This window comes from Felis catus, chromosome X (genome assembly GCF_018350175.1).
Source record: "Felis catus isolate Fca126 chromosome X, F.catus_Fca126_mat1.0, whole genome shotgun sequence".
Lineage (NCBI taxonomy): Eukaryota > Metazoa > Chordata > Mammalia > Carnivora > Felidae > Felis > Felis catus.
This window is the reverse complement of record NC_058386.1, coordinates 109,498,616-109,513,711: the sequence shown is the minus strand read 5'-3', so window position 1 is coordinate 109,513,711 and position 15,096 is coordinate 109,498,616. Positions and strand designations below refer to the sequence as shown.

The window sequence follows — 15,096 nt, the reverse complement described above, 5'->3', positions numbered from 1 at the left end:
CTACATAGTTGGGAGAGAGAAGCCAGGGGCTCAAGAGTAGCCCTTAAGTGTTGACATAACTTTTGATCGTGGCTTATTTCAAACGGCTTTGAATACGATGAAGAAAATGAATTTACCATGAGACTTTCCAGTGTGTCGGGCCACAAATAGCTATCTGTTGGGAGGAATGGGATTACTGGGAAAATTACTTGCGAGATTTTACATTGTTCTGGCGTCAGATGCTTCCTGTAAAAATCGGGACCCACGTGGTGTGGCTTTCTGGTTCCCATCAACATGCCCTGCAGCCTTTCTGCCTCTCCGCAGTCTGCGGCTCTGAGCCTGAAGCTGGGTAGCTGTGTAGCCTGAGGGGAGCTGAGATTGGAGGCCGGTTAGTTGATGACCATTTGGGGGTCTTAAACACTCCTGTAACTGAATGGGTCTGGTTAACTTTGTTGCTGAGCTCGTTGGGTAATTGCCTCAAATTCCGTTTTGTTCTGGAGGACTGTACTCGATTTTCTCACTTGAATCCGATAAAGGTGCGCGCCGCAGTGTCTCCCCGGGGGACCATTCTTCGGCCATGTTCTCTGACACCTGGTAAACAACTGAAGAGTCCTGTTCCTGATCAGGGACTGAGGAGGAGGGGATTTTGATCACTGTCGTGAAGTTTTCGAGACTCTCCTGGGAAGCCTGCCCAAACTGGTTTCTGGAGGACACCTCCTTGTTAAGGGGGGACCGAAGCTCTGAAGGTAGCCATGCTGTATGTGAGCAGAGGGAGGAAAAATGGGTGAGAGGTGCTTCGTATCACTTTTGGGAAGATTTCTCTCTGCCCGTATGTGTGTGTAAAACTACACATTGCGGGGGCGCCTGGGTGGCTCAGTCGGTTAAGCGTCCGACTTCAGCTCAGGCACGATCTCACAGTCTGTGGGTTCGAGCCCCGTGTCAGGCTCTGTGCTGACAGCTCAGAGGCTGGAGCCTGCTTCGGCTTCTGTGTCTCCTTCTATCTCTGCCCCTCCCCAGCTCACATTCTGTCTCTCTCTCTCAAGAATAAAAAAGCATTAAAAAATTAAAAAAAAAATACACATTGTGGGGGCATCTGGGTGGCTCAGTTGGTTGAGTGTCTGGTTTTCTATTTCGGCTCAGGTCAGGATCTCATGGTTTGTGAGTTCGAGCTCTGCTGACAGCAGGGAGCCTGCTTGGGATTTTCTCCCACCCTCTCTCTCTCTCTGCCCCTCCCCTGCTCTCACTCTCTCAAAACCTAAAAAAAAAAAAAAAAAAAAAAAAATACACATTGTGGATCAGCCTTCTCTAGCATGAATTCACCAAAGTCACCTAAGAAATGAACTAAATAGAGACCATTTGAGACCTTTTCTGGTTTCTTTATGCTTTGTTGAAATCCCCATGTCATTCGCCACTCATTTCTGGACCCAGGAGAAATTCGTCATATGTGTAAAAACAAAGAGTAAAGAGAAAAGGTAGACTAAAATCAGGTACAGGCACAGTACATGGATTTCCATTTCGTTTTCCTGAGACTCTGAAAAGGGAAATAGTTTTGCATCTACCAAGTTTATTAGGTTTTCTGATTTCGGAACAAGATAAACTGGGTTTTTCCTTCCCAACTGTAAGCTAGAATTTAACTTGAGGCCAACCTCATCTTCCTGGACTTAGAAAGTATTTTCTGGGCAGAGTATTTTAAAGCACAACTTTCCTTGTAACTGATCAGTATCTACAAAAATGTTGGAACAAACGCCTTCTTCATTCCGTGGCAAATAAGGTGCTGATAAGATACAGGAATAAAAATATAACCACCTGCTCAATAAGGAGTTCCAGAGGGAAGATACAGAGGAGGAGACTATGTGTGTTTCTGCATCCTCAACCCAAGGGCTTTCCCACTCCAAATGACCTAAGTTACAAAAGGAAAGTTGGCGAGTCCCATCCAGTATATTCGTAAACTTTCTTGCTTTCCTCGCAAGAGGTTGCAAGCAAACAGTGGGCAATTCTCCTTGGCCTGGGTGGGCATTGTTCATGTATTCGTAAAGTAAAGTGAAGGAAGTAAAGTGAAGGCGCTGCTTGAATGTTCTTTGAAGAGGGCTGAGTCAGCCAAAGCTTCGAGGAGATTTATCAAAGTCATCAAAGTCGCTTCTAAAACAAAGGAGGGGGGATGTAATTTCTAAATTGTATAAACCTCAGGCACTTGGGCTGGAATTGAGGCCGCTCCAGAGAAGCCAGCATTTTGCATTCAGGTGCCCTTTGTCCTCCTTCTCCTACCTTCTCGGTAATAGATTTGGCAATGACAGGACTGACCTAAAGAATCTCCTGAGAGCAGTGCCTTGTGATTGGACAAATAATTATAGTTAAGAATGTTAAGATTTGTGCCCACATTGTATTTGGTTACACCGACTTCCTTCAGACCGAAAGGCACAACGGTGCGTACAGCTTTAACATGAAATGATCCCTACGCAGAATTTCATTTTCCCAGGCTCTTTGAATGAAACGGATACCTGTCCGCTTTTGTTTTCTCCCAGGGCTTACCTGGAGGGAGAACAGAGGCTCTATAGAAGTGTGTGCTCTTTCTTTGGAGGAGAGATCGAGCAGATAAGAGCGAGGGATCTGCAACCAGCAGGGACTGCACCTCAGAGCAGGAATGTGAGTAGGGTCAATTAATTCTTCCAGCTCTTGATATCCCAATGTCTCAGGTTAAGGGTTTGGGGTAGGAGTTTGCGCGTATGCACGCGTAGAGAATTGGGCAAGTCTCAGCTTGGAGTCACGAACAAATTTGATCAAGAGACTCTTTTTGTTTGCATCTTTCCTTGACAAAGTATGTTCACCAACACAGGGCTGGGATTCTGGAGTATCCACTCTTCCCTCCAGCCTGACACGGCCATCAATCAACTCCCAGGTCGATAAACGTTATCAGCCAGCCCACACTTCACCATTTTACCGATGAGACTATCGTGGAAGACAACACACAGTAGATCCACAGAACTTAGAATATACAAGTTAGAGGCACCTGGCTGGCTCAGTCTGTGGAACGTGTGACTCTTGATCTCAGGGTCAAGAGTTCAAGCCCCATGTTGGGCATACAGCTTACTTTAAAAATGTATGCAAGTTAAAAAGGGGTACCTATTGGACCAGAAAATCTGGAGAGGGGACTTCACTGTTTTGTAAGGGAGGAAGGAGTTATAGTCAGTTTCAGAAACCCGCTATCTGTTTATACTATATACTATGGTTTATACCGTAAACTATTCTAGGTTGTTGTTTGTATTTTTTACATATATTTGTTGCAAAACATAATCCATGCCATAGGTTCAGTCATGCTCCATCCTCCCCATTTTCTTCGTGACGTCCTGTATTTAAAACCTCCTCCAGGTCAACGTTGTCACAGAAACAGCCCCGCTGGCCTGGCGTGGCCCTTTCTGCTCCTTCCCATCATCAAACATCGCTCCTTTGCCTGGAGCTGCTCCGAGGTTTCCTCTTTAACCTTTTCAAGCCCGATCGTGTGTGGGCTCCACATTCTTTTCTAAATATGCAAAAGCCACCTGTTTGATAATGTGGTTCAGAATCTTGCTGGGGCTCAGTGTCAGGTTCACCGCCTTGCAGTTTCTGGAATCCACCCATATGTGCGTCTATATTTAGTTGCCACCATCAACATTTTCCATCTCTTACATGTTTAGCCAACTTTTGTGTGGGCTGTTGCTTTGACCTTGCAGTGAGGCTCTAAGCATGCATGGGGCCCAAAATAAATAATTAAAAGATCACCTGTTCACGGCAGTCAGCAACCTCTCCAACCTATTTCATGTCAGCTATGGTGTTGGGACCCAAGCAGGGCATACTAGAGAGAGAAACAGCTCCTCCCCCAAATGTCCAATGGGCAGCCGGTAAGCCAGTGGCTTTTGGGTGGCTGAGGGTCCTATACCTGCACTTTAGGTCCTTGGCCCCCAGCAGAACTGCTCCCCTACAGATGCACAGAAGCACCCTATTCTCAATAGGTGGGGTACAGGCTGCGGGGATGGGGACTGTCACAGACGCCAGGGCCGGAGCATTCTAGAAAAGCCCGACACTTTAGCTGCTTGAGTGGGACAGATCGGTGACAGGGGTTATTCCTGGGAGATCCAGAAGGGGAAGGAAATGACACTGTATAGATTCCTCTTGTTTAATAATTTCTTCCATAGCATCTGCTTAAAATGAATATCAAGGGCACATTAGCAGGGAGAGAGGATGTTCCAAAAGGTGAGGCGTTAGGGGCAGGGGAGCATAGTGAGAAGGACCTGAGGATAACCCCATGGCCATGGAATTCCTGGATTATTTAGTGAGCTCTGTGTATGGACGGCCCTAGACTGTGAACTGCACCAGGGCAGAGCCCACGTCTCTCGCGATTGTAGTCCCAGGGTCTAGAACAACGCCTGACACACAGGAGGAGACCAAAAGGGAGACCATGCCGAGAAATAGGATGTTGCTTAAAGAACAAAACAAGAACAAGACAATAAACTCATTGATCCCTTGTGAAGATGGCAGGCAACTAACTCATTTCAAAAGTGGTAAGTGAAGAGAAAGAATCAAGCCTTTATCTTCCCTCCCGGCATAAACCCTACCCCAGAGGGGAACCAAATTTTCATGAGGGGAAGATTCATTTTATAGAAAGCATTGCAGCTAATAAAGGCAGAGAGAGTGACAGGGTTGGGATGTCAACAGTTTGCATCCACTAATCCATCAGCGGGTCTTAGGCATTGATTGCCAATTGCATGATAGCCTCATAGGAAGAGTGACAAGCAGACAATGTGTGCTTCCTGGTGACCCGCACAACACTGTCTATGAAGTAGCTCGGCTCAAATAATCACACCTGAACCTGATCAAGCTTCTAATTCCAACTTGCTATTGACAGGAAATCTAGGAGCAAAGGAGTATCTGGCAGTTGGTAAAATCCAACCTGGGAAAGCAGACCAGACACACACAAGAGGGAAGAGGGGAGAGAGAGGAAACGGGGACCTTACGGATTTTCAGTCTTAAGAAACGTGCTGACTAATTACAATTAATGAATTTGAGTTTGATCCCGATTGGAACAGGTACATTCTTTTAATATATATCTTTTAAGATTTTTTGAGAGGCAGAGAGACAGAGTGTGAGCAGGGGAAGGGCACAGAGCGAGGGAGACACAGAATCCAAAGCAGGCTCCAGGCTCTGAACTGTCAGCACAGAGCCCAAAGTGGGGCTCGAACTCACAAACCACCGGATCAGAACCTGAGCTGAAATCGGCGCCCCTACATTATTTTAAAATGTAAAAAAAAAAAAAAAAAGATAAATATTTGTTGACAAATGAATGGTGGAAAGGTGAAGGGGGAGACCCGTAGCTTGACAAGTGAGCCTGTGCTCAGGGACTGGCCCGAGCCACAGGGAAGCTGCCCTAATTTTAGTTTCCACCTGCTGGTGGAACCAGGGCTCCAAATACTCTGCCAGGCTTGATTGGAATTAGTATCTGCTCCATTTCAATGCTGCAAAAAAACAAACAAACAAACAAAAAAAAAAACCAATAGATGGGAAGCTTCGAGTGAGAGCAGAGACCACATCTACCTTATTTGCTGCTGTCTTCCAGTGCCTAGAAAAAACACGAGGCGCATAGTAAGTGACCTAAAAGGTTTGCTGAGCCAGGAGAACTGGATTCCCGCCCCACCCATGCCACTAATTTGCTGTGAGATAGGCAAATTATTGCTCTTTCTGTGAGCTTCATTTCTTCACAGAAGCCATGAAGGGGCCGGTCCTGTAGCTGGCAGAAACTCTTTCCAGTTGACCTAGGCTTGTGATTAGAGAGGAGGCACTCCATTTTCAAGAAATCTGACCAAGCTTACGCACAGATCGATCCACGGGAATTATTCAAGTGACAGCGAACACTGTGATGCTTCCTGTCTTACACCATTAAACGTCCTGCTTGACTGCAGAAGAAAGACAACTGCCTTTGTCCAATTATTGTGCACTGATGGGACTTGGGTCTTCTTGTCAATTTCAAGTTTGCTTTCTGTTAACGGGAAAGGGACCACACTGACCCAGAGGCATTTCAGTTTGTTTCCCCCCAGGGAGCCAGCTGAGCGAATGTGGAACTCCTACCTGCTGGGGCACCGTAAGCTGGCAGGAGCTCATTAAACCACGGGGCGAACCTTTAGAGTTTCCAGAACTGCTCAACAGCTGAGTGAGTTTGTTCTGACTCATGGAGCATGCTTACAGGGGTTTCCTTATCGGAGCTTCAAGGTAGGTCCGACTCTGTACCCAGAAGCAGCTCTCTGGGTCTCAGATCAGAGGCATTCCCAAGGAAGAGGGAGGATCACAAAGCCCTGTGACGTAGACAGGGCAAGCAGTCCCGGTTTTCCCCTTTCTGGAAACAACGGCAAGCCTCCCACCCTGCTCCCCAGCCAGGCACCGGCTCCCAGCTCCTGTTTGTTCGTGGGCTGGGAATGGGATGAGGCACAGGGATTTCTCAGTAGACCCCCTGAGGGAACAAGGACCTGTTGGTGATGGTGGTTTAGCTGCGCCCCACCTAGAGGCTTATTTCAAGGCCAGTCATCAGGTCACCCAGAAAAAATATATATTTATAACTTCCAAGGGTTCTGTTCGAGAATGCGTTGTGGGATGGATCCCTCTACACCAAATGTTACAGAGGCTGCAGCATGACGAGTGGCCCAGAACCGGGCACCGTTGGCATCTTTGAGAGTCAAGGGCAGTCAGAATTGATAGTCTAAAAGGGAAGGTTAAAATGGAAAAAAGGCGTCAACACGAAGCGTCCAGGGTCACTGGAAAGCTCATACAGGGTTAGGAGAGAGAAAATGAGGAATTTGCCCAGCAAGTGATCACTCCTGACTCACCCCACCCATTGGGGTGCACCTTTCGGAAGGGTTACCTTCCAGTTTGGTGAGGGAACGTCACATGATGGTCTGAATCGCGCTGGTTCCTAACTGATTTCTCACTTCGTCTGCTGATTTGTCATTTGGTTTCGACCCCATCCGCGTCCCCCAGAGGATTGGAGGCGGCTTTCTTCCCTAGTTAATTTTCAAAGCAGAACCAGTTTGAAAGACCTTTTCACACTGCTGGCAGCAGCAGGAGCCGGGCCCCCTTTCTGGTTACTGAACTATTCAACATGACGAGTATTTGTGGGGCACCTGTGTGCATAGCTCTGGGGGGCTACAAAAGATAGAGAAAGGCCGCCTCTGTCCTTTCTACTTGGCCCAATCTACGCCCGGGGGCCTCGGGAACTTTAAGGGGTGGGGAGCAAAGGTGAGAACCTGAGAACAAAAGGGGACATGTGGCAATTAGGAACTCAGGAGTTTCCTATAGAAACTGAAAGACGGAGGGGCCCTTTTAGAGCTCACCACCTGTGTTTCCCAAACTGAGGTCGGTGGACCCCCAGGACTCGAACACAGTGTGCCGGGGTGCGGTGGGGCTTGAAAGACAGGCGAAACTTTATGTCTTCTTACTGAAAGATATTGATTGGTGAGTGGAGGCAGGGAGAGAACTCTTTTTCTTTCTTTTAGACCTGTCGTTTTTATATTAAAACACGCACATATCCATCTTAAAACAGAAAAGAGGAGATTTCAAAGACACCCCCTGCTTTTAGCAGACTGCTTCGTATTATGCTCAGAGCCTGCCTCCCCCACCCGCATTCAGCGGTACTTGTATGAGCTTTTGGTGATATTTCAATGGGAAAATTTAAGAAGCTCCAAGACGATTGTGCAACCCAGCGCCGTCCAGTAGAAATACAATGCGTGCCAGATGCACAATTTAAATTTTCTAGTAGCCACGGTAAAAAGAAAAAAAACAACAACAGGGGAACTTGGTTTCAGTGGTATATGTGCTTTAACCTGCTATAACCAACATATTATCATTTCAACACGTAATCAGTATTTTTGGACTTATTAATGAGATAGCTCCCGCTCTTTTTTTTTTTTTTTTTTCATACTAAGTGTCTGAAAGCCAGTGGGTATGTTACACTTACCGTACAGCTCACTCCAGACCAGCCACATTTCCGGTGCTCCACGACCCGACTGGACAGTGCTGGCCTCACCTGTTCATTTTCCAAAGGAGGAAATAAGGCCAGGCCCTGAGGTTACAGTATCCGGGCTGCCTTCCTGAACTTTCCCTACAAAACTTGGAATTCTTCTCCCAGCCCTTCTCTCTTCCTTGACGGTGTGACGGGTCCCAGGCTCTGAAATCAATGGGTTCGCGCATGAAACCCACTCCCCTACCCCAACTCACTCCACACACGCTCATGCATTTTAAAAGGGGCCTTCCGGAAGTCAGACCCTTATCCCAACCCTCGGCCGTGGGAACTCTTCCGCACGAGGACTGCAGTGTGGCTTTTAAGGGTGGAGTTGTTAAGCGCTCTTACGCTAGCAGGCACGTCATTGTTAAATGAGAAAGTAGAGTGAATATAAGGAAGAAAAGGAAACTCACCCACAATCCCTCTCCCCAAACATAATCACAGCTCATAGCATTTCCTTCCTGCAGGAGGCCTTTTGATGGACCTCATCCACTTACACGGAGGCCCGGTGGTGACCGGTGACCGGGACCGTGGTGGCAGTCACGCGCCCTCGTGCATTTCCCACAGCACGGGCTGCTGGCAAGGGCTTCTTAAGGAAGTGTAACCCTCCCGGCCCCTTCCCACAGGGCTCCCCTCCTTCAAATCATGAACTAAGATTGAGACTCTCCCCCTCGGCTTCCTCGCTGGCTCCAGGGCTGGCTGAGGCCGCCCGGTCCTCGGCAGGCCGGGAGCCCCTCTCGCGGGGGCAGCTGTGCACATTCGAGCCCGAGCTGCTGAAGCAGGAAGCGCTGTGGCGGGGGCTTGCATTGTCAGCCTCCTCCAGGCAGGGGCGGCCTGTGGAGGTTCCTTGACCTCAGTGGCCCCGGGCTGACCCCCTGCCAGAGGAGAGGAGCCCGACTGCCAAGAATGCAGTGGAATCCCGCTGAGGCTGGAGCCGTGGCCGAGAAAATGTGCGGAATGCCATTTGTTAAGACACACTGGCCTTTGCACAGAAAAGCTCTTTGGGCTCCAACAAAGGTGGGATGCATTGTTCCAGGACTAAGGGTCTGATCCAAGTTCACTTCGGCCTGTCTCAAAAGGAGGACGCCTGCTCATTAAACACAGAGCAAAGTAGCTGCAGCGATGAGTTGAACTTGACAAAGTTCCCACCCGGTCTCAACGTTGAGCCTGATGTCACATCTCATGTTAAAAAATAACAGCGAAAACCCTCGGGCTGTTCACAAAAGGGGTATTCTTCCACGAATCAGTCCCCTGTAATATACAGTGTCAGGAAAAGATTCAGAAATTACTATAATGTATAGAAGTTTTATTTCTGCTGAGATATTATTAATTTTCATCACCTTGAGGCATTCCCGTTTTGGTGGCGGGGGAGGGTGGGTGCCGGGGAGAGGCACCTGGTGGAATCAAATCATAGCTAGGACTGAAAATGCGTGACATTTGCTTAACGCTTTCCAGCGTTTCTGAACATTTTTCAATAAAATGGCTTTTCCGTACATTTAAAAAATTTTTTTTTCAACGTTTATTTATTTTTGGGACAGAGAGAGACAGAGCATGAACGGGGAGGGGCAGAGAGAGAGGGAGACACAGAATCGGAAACAGGCTCCAGGCTCTGAGCCATCAGCCCAGAGCCTGACGCGGGGCTCGAACTCCCGGACCGCGAGATCGTGACCTGGCTGAAGTCGGACGCTTAACCGACTGCGCCACCCAGGCGCCCCACATTTAAATAAGGTGTAACCCTGGAAATTTTGGTGACATGGGAAACTGAGGCCACTAGGAGGTGAAGGGGACAGGCCCGTGCTGACAAGGCTTAGGGAGGAAAGATACTGTTAATGGCACACTCATCACCATCACATGCCTCCTTCCTGCCAGAGAGCGTTCTAAGGGCTTTGAACGACTTTTCTCATCGGACTAACCACAGTCCTACCAGGGAAGGTGTCAATACCCTTCCCATTTTATAAATGAGGAAGAGGCAGCACAGGGATGTTGGGTACCTTGCCTGAAGTCACATAGTGAATATGTGTCAGGACGTGGATTGGAACCCCCGGCCCTCTGCAACTCCTAATTTTGGTTCCTATCACCTTTTCTCCTCAGCAGAATGGAAAGAGCGTCTGAGAGCTATGCAGACTGTTCCCCTGCAGTGCTCTCACTGTGCTGTTTGACCCCAATACGTATTCCTTCTTGCAGCATTTATTGAGTGACTACTATATGTATGGCTGTGTGTGTGTGTGTGTGTGTGTGTGTGTAGGGGAGGTGGTGGTGGTGGTGAGAAGTGAAAGAGAAGAGATCTTCAAGAAATGTACTTATTTTCTGGGGCACCTGGGCGGCTCAGTCGGTTGAGCCTCTGATTTTGACTCAAGCCATGAGCTCATGGTGCATGAATTCGAGCTCACTGCTGTCAGCGCGGAGCGCGCTTCAGATCCTCTGTCCTCCTCTCTCTCTGCCCCTCCCCAGCTCCTGCTCTCTCTCTCTCTCTCTCTCTCTCAATCCAAAGTAAGTAAAACAAACCCCCCACTGCATCCTGAAAAAAAAAATGTACTTATTTCCTTATTATAAGTGTATTTATTTTTTGCTCCCGTCCTCACTGTGTTGATGCGTTAGGGTGATAGACAAAATGCGTGAACACCTAGTGAGGTGGAATGAGGAAGGGCTCCAGGGAGTTACTGGTAACCTACTGGGGGAGCCAGTGCCTCAGCTAGATGCGAGAAGGGAAGGAGGGAAGAAGCCCTCCCCTCCCCGGAATCAGCCTCAGCGACAAGGTGGTGGGCGCAGGACCACACAGAACAAGACAAGGGCACAGGAGGAAGCTCCATGTGTGGAAGCTCGAAACAGTGAAAGGCGAGTCCAGAAAGGCAAGTTAGGGCCAGAGGTTTGAGGGCAATGCTGAGTAATTGAACTTTTATCCTGTAGGTGATAAGGAACCATTGAATGAGTTTGTGGAAGAGGATCGGAGACACAGGGCTGCATTCTTTCCGGAAGCTTCACCAGAGAATCTGTTTCCTTCCCTTTTCCAGCTTCTAGAAGATGCCCGCAGGTCTTCTTAGTAAACGGTCCTTCCCTCCACCTTCAAAGCCGCAAGCATAGCACTTTCAAATCTCTCTCTGACCTCTGCTTCCAAGGCCATATCTGCTTCTCTGACTCTGACCCTCCTGCCTCCCTCTTTTTTTTCAGAATTTTCCTTTCTTCCCCCCAAGGTTTATCCACTTATTTTGAGAGAGATTGAGAGAGACAGAGAGGGAGAGAAAGAATCCCAAGCAGGCTCTGTGCAGCCAGATGTGGGACTCACAAACCGGGAGATCATGACCTGAGCTGAAATCAAGAGTCAGATGCTTAACCAACTGAGCCATCAGCCGCCACCCTCCCCCGCCTACCACTTATTGGGACCTGGTGATGACATCAGATCCACCACAATAATCTGGGATAATCCCCCAACTCCAGAACCTTAATTTAATCACTTCTGAAGAGGCCCTTTTGCCATAGAAGGTAAGAGATTCTGGGGACTAGGATGTGGGCATCTTTGGGGGGCATTGCTTACCCGCCATGCCTAGGCTCCCTGAAAACACATATTTCTCAAGTAACCGACAGAAGAATGGGTGCCCATTGGCTGTAATTATTTAGGTTTTCTCTCTGGCACTTGGTGAAACTCTGCTGGAGACATCATATGGGACAATAGTGGTACTCTCCATGACTGTCCCCTGCCACTTATGGAAGTTTCTGACAGTGAGACATGTTGTCACTGACCTCAGAAATAAGCCACATGGGGCACCTGACTGGGGTACTGCTGAGATCTGAATTAGGAATTTGAGAATTAAGGGAACCTCAAAAGAGCTTAATTCAAAGACATTAACTGAGGTACTATTGTTTTTCTCTTCTTTCTTTCTTTCTTTCTTTCTTTCTTCTTTTTGGCCAAGGACTTTGCCAACTGCTAGAGATATAACCATGAATAAGACCTGACCCCGTTCTCAAGATGCTCCCAATCCAACGCGGAAGGCCGATAAACAACACAACACCATGTGACAAGTGTGCCCATGGCTGCAAAGCCTCCAGAAACTTGAAGCCTCCACGAAGCCCTTGGGGAGGCCTGGATGGGCTAAGCTGACCGGATGGAAGGAGGAACTAATAAAGAACTAACGTACATTGAGAGCTTTAAGATTAACCTAAGCGCTTTGTATATGTGAGCTCACTTACTCCTCACAACGATCATTATGCCCATTTTACAGATGTGGCACAGAGAACTTAAGTGACTTGTCCAAGGCCACAAGGTCGCAGAGCTGCGACCCAGGCCGACTGGCTTCAAGGACCGTGTTTTTAACAACAATGTTGTATGCTTCCTGAATGAAGATGTTCTGCTTGGGTTGGCTCCCGGGGGTCTGGAACGACTGGGGTAGATCTCCAAAGTAGAGCTACCGTGACTTCAGAGTCTCTGACAACTTTGTTCTTGGAAACAACCTTGCGCTGTTGTTCCTTTGCCAGCCCCAGAGACGTGGGAGACAGCCAGGAGCGCACGGGGTGCCTGTGAGCAATCGTCGTTATGACCGGCCCCCCGGCGATGCTGGCCTTGGACCCCAGCTATTCTCATCTGTGACACTAGCCCCTGAGGGGCTCTGGGAGTGCAATATGGTTTTCTTGTTCCACCTACAGAAAACAGAACAAGAAAGGCAAATGTAATGCCGAAAAGAAAAATTCCTTGGCCATACCCCCGAAAGCACTTTCAGTATTCCGTGTGAATGCTTCTCCTGTCCTTAGCGAGGGTAACAAAGAGTTGACTAGATAAATATCTTGACGGGACGCTGGACTCTTGAATTTAAACCCCGTCCGTTTGGCTTTGAGACAGGGGTTCATTCTAGCTATGAATGAATGGTTGGTGGAGCACATTAATGGTGTATACCCAAACGCCTGGGCGAATTAAAGAGAACAAAAGTCTCAACACCACCCCCTCCCCGGCACGGCTGATGTATACTTGACATAAAAAAATAACATGCTGGTTAAAAATCATTCTTCATCATTCAGCGGCCCCTCCAAGGACTTATATGTAATCGTTTTGTTAGGCTGAACCTGATGACTGTATGAAAATAACCTTGGAACAAGCTCTTGGGGTCTGGCCCGGCCCACCTCTGCTTTAGATCACTTTGTGTACGTATAATAAGCCTTAAGGCTTTAGCATTCCTTGATATTTAGTTCAGTTATCTCATCAACTATCTTCAGAGGGGTCTTTCAAAGACTTCTTCCCGCCTCCTGTTTCGTGGCTTTATTTGAGCTCAGTGCGTTTGAATATATTGTTTCGAATATATTGCAGCTGAGCCTGTAGAAAGGCAGCAGAAGGTTTTGAACGTGAGCCAAAGTTGGATGACTGAACCACCCAGGTGCCCCAAAGCCTTGGCTTCTATTGACATACCATATCTTATGAGTTTCCAGGGTACATCATAGTGATTTGATATTTTTATACATTACAAAATGATCCCCACGATAAGTCTAGTTACCACCCGTCACCATACAAAGTAGTGACAATATTTCTGACTCTATTGTCTATGCTGTACTTTTCATCCCTGTGCCTCATTCATTTTATAACTGGAAATCTGGTCCTCTTAATTCCCTTCATCTATGTTACCCTCCCTACCCCCAGTAACCACCAGTTTGTTCTCTGTATCTATGAGTCTGTTTCTGTTTCCTTTTCCTTTTAAAATTTTTTAATGATTTTATTTTTGAGAGAAAGACAGGGCGTGAGTGGGGGAGGGGCAGAGAGAGAGAGGGAGACACAGAATCCGAAACAGGCTCCAGGCTCCGAGCTGTCAGCACGGAGCCTGACGTGGGGCTCGAACTCACAGACCGCGAGATCATGACCTGAGCCAAAGTCGGACGTTTGACCAACTGAGCCACCCAGGTGCCCCTGATTCGTTTTGTTTTTAAGATTCCACATATAAGTGAAACCACATTTTGTCTTTGTCTGACATATTTCACTTAGCATAATACCTTCCAAGTCCATCCATGTTGCTGCAAATGGCAAGACTTCATTATTTTTATGGCGAGTAATATTTCATTGTGCATATATATACCACATCTTCTTTATCCATTCATCTGTCGATGGGCACTTAGCTTTTAACAAATATTTTAATTATATAATACCTGAAAACAGTTTCATTATAACAAAAATAGAGATAAAACGGTATTTCTTCTTCATTCCCATATTCCTTTTTCCCTCCATATCCATCCAAATCCTTCTGTTTTGTTTTAAATTTAAATTTTATTTTTAATTGTGGTTATAAGGACATGACATAAAATTTACCATCTCAATCACTTTAAGTACAATTGATTTGAACAATACAGGGGCTAGGAGCACTGACCTTCCGTGCAGTCAAAAATCTGCATATAATTTTTGAATCTCCCAAGACTTTACTAATAGCCTACTGTTCACTGGAAGCCTTACAGATAGCATAAGCAGTCGATTAACACATATTTCGTATGCTGTGTATATTATATACTGTATGACAATAAAGTAAGCTAGAGAAAAGAAAATGTTAAGAAAATCACAAGGAAGAGAAAACTACATTTACAGTACTGTACCATATTTATGGGAAAATATTCGCATATAAGCAGACCTTTAGAGTTCAAACTTGTGTTTATCGTTTACAGTTCAAACCTGTGATGTTCAAGGGTCAACTGCATATAGTTCAGTAAGTATATTTACATTGTTGCACAGCGGATCCCTAGAACATGTTGTTCTTGCAAAACTGAAACTCTATGCCCATCAAGCACTATCTCCCACCTCTCCCACCCTTGGCAACCACCTTTCTACTTTCTGTCTCTGACTTTCACTACTCTATGTATCTCATAAATCTGGTCATACAATATTTACCCTTTTGTGATTGGCTTAGTTCATTTAGCATAATGACTTCAAGGTAATCCATGTTGTAGCACAAGTGAAAATTTCATTCCTTTTTAAAATTGAATAATATTCCATTATATGGATATACCACATTGGCTTATCCGTTCATCCATCAGTGGACTTTTGAGCTGTTTCCATTTCTTGGCTATTGTGAATAATGCAGCAATGAACACGGGTGTACAAATATCTCTTTGAAATCCTGCATATAAATTCTTTT

At 46.8% G+C, this 15,096-nt stretch overlaps 1 pseudogene; it reads right to left on the bottom strand.

Moving 5' to 3' along the window:
• Positions 1-456: 456 nt before the first annotated feature.
• Positions 457-15,096, bottom strand: part of LOC111558683 — a 28,574-nt pseudogene continuing 13,934 nt past the window's right edge.